The sequence below is a fragment of the Ochotona curzoniae genome, unplaced genomic scaffold (genome assembly GCF_017591425.1).
Source record: "Ochotona curzoniae isolate NIBS_2020 unplaced genomic scaffold, NIBS_Ocur_1.0 contig_2688, whole genome shotgun sequence".
Taxonomy (NCBI): domain Eukaryota; kingdom Metazoa; phylum Chordata; class Mammalia; order Lagomorpha; family Ochotonidae; genus Ochotona; species Ochotona curzoniae.
Window position 1 is genome coordinate 17,836,675 of NW_024465553.1, and position 7,274 is coordinate 17,843,948.

A 7,274-nucleotide genomic window follows, 5' to 3' on the forward strand; every position below is an offset into this window, starting at 1 on the left:
GCAGCGTGTTCACACAATGAAATAGTATCCAGCAATAAAAAGCAACAAAGTGTTGCTGCCTTTTTCCCTCCTACAGATTGTTTATTTATTAGAAATAGTTACAGAAAGAAAGAGAGAGGGCTTTCCTCTGCTGCTTCACCCCCCAAATGACCACAATGGCCAGCATTGAGCCAGGCTGAAGCCAAGAGTCTAGAACTCTGTAAGGGTCTCTCGTCGGTGGCAGGGTTCCAATCATTTGAGCCAACTCCTGCTGCTTTCCCAGATGCCTTCGCTGGATTGGAAGTGTAGTAACCTGAACTGGAACCAGCACTCATATGAGACACTGACCCCAGAATGCCAGGCCCTTGCACACCGATGAATTCTGAAAACATGCTAAGTGAAAGTCCCCTAAATGGTGTGTGAGCCCCTCTATACGAAATATTTAAAAAGGTGCAATCCGTAGAGAAAAGGAGTAGAGAGTTAGTGGCAGCCGAGAGGGGACACGGGAATGGAGAGTGACAGCTGATGGGCACAGGGTGTCTTGGGGGTGTGACAGTTACGCAACTCTGCATACACTAAAACTGCTGCATTGCACACTTTCAAAGGGTGGATTTTATGACATGTGGCCTGTATCTCCATAAAGACAGCAATCTAAATGAAGGCAGGTCATAGGCTGCATGATCCCCTGAGGGTGAGCAGGAGCCTGGGCCCCTGAGTATGACTCTGGGTGGAGTGAGCAGAGCCAGCCCCCACAGGAGCTGTCCAAGGGAGGCGTGTGGGACAGTCAGGAGGAGGCACCCAGGAAGTGGAGCCAACGCCCGTCGAAACGTCACTGCTCATTGGGAAAATTGTGGTAGGTGGCAACCTATGGAAAAGGAGGCAAGTGGCATTGAGCAAGAGGATGGGCAGGAAGGTGGGAAATGAGCTAAAGGGCACAGCCAGTTTTATCAGCTGCTAAGGGCACCAAATGTGGTATTCAAGGAGGCTGGTTCCTGGAAGTAGTCATCTATGGTTTCCAAAGTGCTTTGCTACATTTATTTTTATTTGATGAGCTTTTGTGTGCTAGGTCCAGGTCATAAAGAGGCAGTACTTTCTACCTGATAAGAAATGCAGGAAATTGGGGCTGGAGCTATTGGGGCAACAGGTTAAATCTCCAGGATTCCATATCTGTGCACCTTCTCAAGTCACAGCTGCTACTCTTCCAATTCAGCTCCCTGCTCATGCATCTGGGAATTACAGTTCTTAGCTCAAGTTCTTGGGTTCCCTGCACCTGAGTGGGAGATCTCGATGGAATTTCTGACATCTGGTTTGGCTTGGACCATTTCTCTTTTGTCTCTGTGTGTGTGTCACTCTGCCTTTCAAATTAATAAATAAATCTTTTAATAAAAGTACAGGATGGAATAGGCACCGTGGCACAGCCATTTAGGCTGTTGCTGGGAACATTTGTATCCTATACCAGAGGTCTTGGGTTCGAGTCTCATCTCCACTTCCAACCCAACTTCCTATTAATGTACATCCCACGGGGCAGCAGATGGTATTTGGGTTCCCAACATCCATGTGTGAGACTTGGATGGAGTTCAAGTTCCTGACTTCAGCCTGGCCCAGCCTTGGTTGTTGCCGGCATTTAAGCGGTTGATGGGCAAAATCTCTCTTACAGTTGCTCCTTCAAAAAAAAAAAAAAAAAAAGCAACAGCAGCCAAGATGGAGAGTAAGTTACTCTGTAGCACAAGGGATGCTGTGGTGAAAGCAGGTGCCAGAGCCCAGAACAAGTGGATCTCACAAAGTCCCCCAGGACACTAGATCCTGTTTTGGTTGTAAAAATACCTCCGTGACAGGTTGCGTTGCAATCCCCTCAACAAAATATGATATCTGAACTCCAACACCTCCAAGTCAGAGCCCCTGTAGAAACAGCTCATTGCAAATGTAAGTAAATGAGGTCGTGCTGGAGTAGAACAGAGCCCTAATCTGGCGTGACTGGTGTCGTAGATGGCCAAGTGAAGCCAGACATGCAGGGACACGTGTCCATACAGACAGAAGCTCAGGAGGTAAAGCTGTTGCGTGCAACACTGAATGCCCATGTGAGTGCCAACTGTTCCACTTCCGATCCAACTCCCTCTAATGCTCCGGAGAAGGCAGCAAAAGATACTCAGGTTCTTGGGCCCCTTTATCCATGAAAGCTAGATGGAGTTCTAGGCTCCTGTTTTCAGCCTGGTCCAGGTATAGCCGTTCAGCCATCTGGAGAGTAAACCAAACAACAGAAACTTCTTCTTCTTTCTCTTCCTCTTCTTCCTCTTCTTCTCTTCCTCCTCCTTCTTCTTGTTATTATTATTTATTTCTTTATTTGAAAGGCAGAGCTATAGGAGTTACCAAGAGAGGGAAAAACAGAGAGATCTTCCATCCACTGGGTTTCTCCCCAGATGATCACATCAGCCAGAGCTGAGCTGATCCAAAGCCAGGAGCCTGGAGTTGCCCATGTGGGTGTAGGGGTAGGTACAAGCACTTGAGCCATCATTCACTGTTTTAGCAGGGACATTATCAGGGAGCTGATTCAGAAATGGAGCAGCCAGGACTTGAACCAGCACTCATAGTGAGTGGTGGCTTAACCCGCTGTATTGTAACACTGGTCTTCCCCTGCCTTTCAAATCGATAACTGATTAGAGTTCAGGGCTGCAAATAAGGCAAATCACACAGAGCAGGGCCTTAGCAACACCTTGATTTTGGACTTGAATCTCTAGAAGAGACACAACCCATGTTTGTAATGTGAAGCCACCTGGTTGGTGGCATTTTGTTTCTGCAACTTAGGGCATTACTGCGATCTCTGAGGCTTCATGTCCAAAAGCCGGCTTGTGGTCTTAACTTGAAGGACAGAATGTCCCCATTTGCTTCCGTTCAAAATATTTTTAGGTCCCTTGGGTCCCCGAGGTTGTCCCGTAGTTCCCTGGTGCTGGGGCCAGCTCTAAGCCTGTTCATTCTGGCAAAAGGGTTTCAGTTTGCTGGAGAAGTTCATGGAAGTGGCAGTTCCAGGCCAGATGTAAGACCAGGAGCAATGGAAACATCATGCTAGCTCGTTCTTTCTTTCTTTCTTTCTTTCTTTCTTTCTTTCTTTCTTTCTTTCTTTCTTTCTTTCTTTCTTTCTTTCTTTCTTTCTTTCTTTCTTTCTTTCTTTCTTTCTTTCTTTCTTTCTTTCCTTCCTTCCTTCCTTCCTTCTTCCCTTCCTTCCCTCCTTCCCTCCTTCCTTCCTTCCTTTGAGCCTGCCCCAGTCTTGGCTAATACGAGCCTCCGGGGTGTGATCCAGTGGAAGGGATCACTCTCTCCCTCCCTCTCCCTTTTCAACTCTTCCAGTTCCCTTCCTCTCTAATAAAAACTTCTTAGGGGTTTAATAAGGCAGTGATATATCTACAACTACATTTTGGTCCAAAGACCACCATCTCTGCGGAGGACCACACGGACTTCCTTCATCACTCATCCTTTATTCACCGCAGCCTTTTGAGGTGGCCACAACGGGCAGGGGCTAAATCTAAAGCAAAAAGCAGTTTGGATCATGGATGGCTCCAGAGGGTGGAGCCTGAAGGTAACCATGACTCCATTCAAGCCATCCTGCCACAGGCACTTTAGCGACCTAGCCGGTGCATTCAAATTACCCTACTTCAAAGGCAAAGGAGGGGCCCACAGCACACATCACCTATGAAACTTCTTAATCACCCGTTCCTGTTTAAAATGTTTGCATCTATATGAAAGATGGAATAACAACTGGAGTTGGCCGAAGCGAAAGCCAGCTCCCACATGAATGGCAGATGCTCAAGGCGCAGAGGGGCCAGGTGCAGTGGCAGGAAGCTGGATGGGAAGCAGTGGCTCACACCTGGTGCTCTGACATGCGATGCGGGTGTCTCAAGTGGTGGCTTAACCTGATGTGTTACAAGGCTCACTTTTGTAGCCTGTTATATATAATGTAGATTCCTTAAAGAAATAAATAAAAACTGATGCATTTATTTAGTTAGTTCAAAAGCAGAGCAACAAAGAGAGAGAGAGGGAGAGACAGGGATATTCTATCCTCCGGTTCACGCTCCAGATGGCTACAATAGTCTGGGCGGGGCCAAGCTGAAGCCTAGAGCCTGGAGCTCCATCTGGGTCTCCCTCATGAGCACCAGGGGCCCAAGTGCTCAGGCCATCTTCCGCTGCATTCCCAGGCACGTTACCGGGAAGCTAGATCAGAGGCAGGACAGCTGAGACTCAAACTGGCAGTCTGATGTGAGTTCTGGCAATGCAAATGGCAGTTTAATCAGAGCTGGCCACATCAGTTCACTCTAATTATGTCGAGTGCCTGTTTCCCACCAAGAGGCTACAAGTTCTTTAAAGGCAGGGACTTCTTTCTATCCATTCAGTGCAATACATGTAGGCAGACATTCTCCACAGATACATTTTTTAAAGATTTATTTATTTATTTTGCAAAGTCAGATAGTGAAGCAGCCAGGATTAGAACCAGCGCCCATATGGAATCCTGGTGCGTTTAAGGTAAGAACCTTAGCCACTAGGCCACTGCACTGGGCCCTCTCCACAGGTTTCTTTATGAAAAGAATGGCTGAATGCCACTGAGCCACATTTTGAAACGTTTATTGTTCACTCCCATTAGGGAATGAATTTGAGAGGGGCAATTACGAAACAGTGAAAAAATGTGCAAGTGAAACATGGTAGCAGTTTAGAATAGGAGGTAACTGTGGAGGGGAGAAGAAAAGCAGGGAACAGAGGAGGTGAAAGGAATCAGAAGCTCCTTTGTAGAAAGGTATTATTATTTGCTGTGCCTGTTAGTCAAGTGCAGACAGGGATGGAACAGTCTGGTCTTGGAGACGGAAAGTTGGGAGTCAGCAGGACCTAGGTGCCTGAGCTCTTGGATAGCTGAGATCATCCTGAGAATCTTCGATAGAAATGAGGTATGCTCGGGCCCGGTGCAATAGCGTAGTGGTTAAAGTCCTCGCCTTGAACACCTGGGATCCTGTATGGACGCCGCTTCTAATCCCGGCAGCCCTGCTTCCCATCCAGCTCCCTGCTTGTGGCCTGGAAAAGCAGTTGAGGACAGCCCAAAGCTTTGGGACCCTGCACCCGTGTGGGAGACCTGGAGGAACTTTCTGGCTCCTGGCTTTGGATTGGCTCAGCTCTTGGCCATTACGGTCACTTGGAGAGCGAATCATCTGATGGAAGATCTTCCTCTCTGTCTCTCCTCTCTGTATATCCGCCTTTCCAATCAAAATAAATAAATCTTAAAATATAAAAAATGAATTAAAAAAAAAAAAGAAATGAGGTATGCTCATTTAGGACCAAGCTCATAGGTATCCACACGCAGTGGCAGGAGGCACTGACCTGACCAGGGAGACTGAGGATGCTAAAGGGAAAGAAGGAAAACCAGGACAGACGTCATCCTTGAAACCAAAAGATGGGCAGGCATTGCGCGTAGTGGGTAAGACACTGCTTGGGAAGCCTACATCCTGTTATCCTAGTGCCTGAGTCTGAGCCCTAAATCTACTTCTGATCCCAGTTTCCTGCCTACGCTCACCCTTGGAGGTAACAAGGAGGGGCTCTAGGCACTGAGTTCCTGACACCCACGCAGTAGCTGTGCATGGAATTCCTGATGTGGCCCCAGCTGTTGGGGAGGGTGTGATTTGGAGAGTGAACCAGTCAACAGAGATCTCTGTGGCTTCCTGTTATAATACACTCTAAAAATTAAAAAAGGAGAGAAGGGTTTCTCAAGGAAAAGCAAGTGATCAATGTGCTGAATGCTAATGAGAAGTCAAGTTCAAGGAAGAAAGAGACCCACTGGATTTTACGACACGGAAGCTGCTGTTGATCTTGACAAGGGAAATTTCAGTGGAACCATAAAGGCAGGTGAGTGAACAGGAAGTGAAGGAGAGAACTGGGTGATGGCACACTCTTATTTCAGGAAGCTTTGTGGTGAGTGTGGAAAAATGAAAGTAGTAGCAGGAGAGAGATGTGATGGAGGGAGGGGAACAAGAAAAGGGCTATTCAAGGTGGGAGGTGCTGCTGTGTAGCAGGAGAGTGTAATGATCCAGGGTGGGGAAGCAAGTACGCAAGGACACAAACAGCACCTGAGCCAGGTCCAGGGAAGAGAGCTGGAGCCTGCCAGGGCCACACGAGGAGGCAGGTGCCGGGATGCGCAGTGCCTGACGATTCAGACCTACCTACTAAAGAGCCCTTCCCTTCCTTACCCTCACCCCAGTAAACAAATGAATCTAAATAGCTGATCCTTCCCAAAGGCACAGAAAGCAAAGCACACAACGGGATCCCGGACAAATGTCCCACTGCCCGCCCAGGACAGCCTGATCTGGATTCAAAGCCAAGGAAGCACCCAGGATGTACTTGGTCCCCTGCACTGGATTTAAGTGGGGGTTTTTAAAGCTCTCTTCCCAGGACACCCAAGGATTAGCCAAGTGCTTCAGCAAGCGTTGTAAAATCGTTAGGTGTTGCTCTTCGGGGACCCTCTGTCGTTTGAAATGTACACAGTTTAGCAGCTGAGACTGAAGGGGACATGTTCCAACCATCTGTTGCCCTACTTAATCCCAGCCTGCTGCCCTGGCCTTGACTGGCAGCCACAGGACAAAGACAACTGCACTCTCGGCCTCCAACAGTTGCTTGTGGTGTCTTAGGTGGCAGTGTGGGGGCGGCAAGGAGTTACCCAGTTGATTTTAAACGCTTTGTCTGGAAGCGTGGAGTTTCTCTGCCAGCTCAGAGGTTCCAGAGAGTTCTATGGACAGAGACTCAGGCCGTTATCCTTGATTCCCCTTCTACCAGAACCGCTCTGTGAGGGGTCAAACTGTGCTCTGTTACCATGGGGGGACCCAGGGAGCTCAACAAAAGATAGTGAAATATTTCAAGAACTGCTCTTATAAGGTGTTTACTTGGCCACAATAAGAATGGTTTATTATTCATTGAAAAGTTACTTACTTTTATTTTATTTGAAAAGCAAAGAGACAGAGACACAGAAAAATCTTCCAACTGCAGTTTTTACTCTATAATTCAAAGCCAGGAGCTTTCCTAGGCCACAAGCAGGGAGCTGGATGGGAAGTAGAGCAGCCGGGACATGAGTTGGCACCCATATGGGATCCCGGCACATTCAAGGCAAGGATTTTAGTCAGACATCGTTCCAGTCAGATTTATGGAGAGAAGGAGAGACAGGAGGATCTTCCATCCGATGGTTCTTTCCCCACATGGCCACAACGGCCACAACGGCCACAACGGCCGGAGCTGAGCCAATCTGACGTCAGGAGCCAGGAACTTCTTCTGGG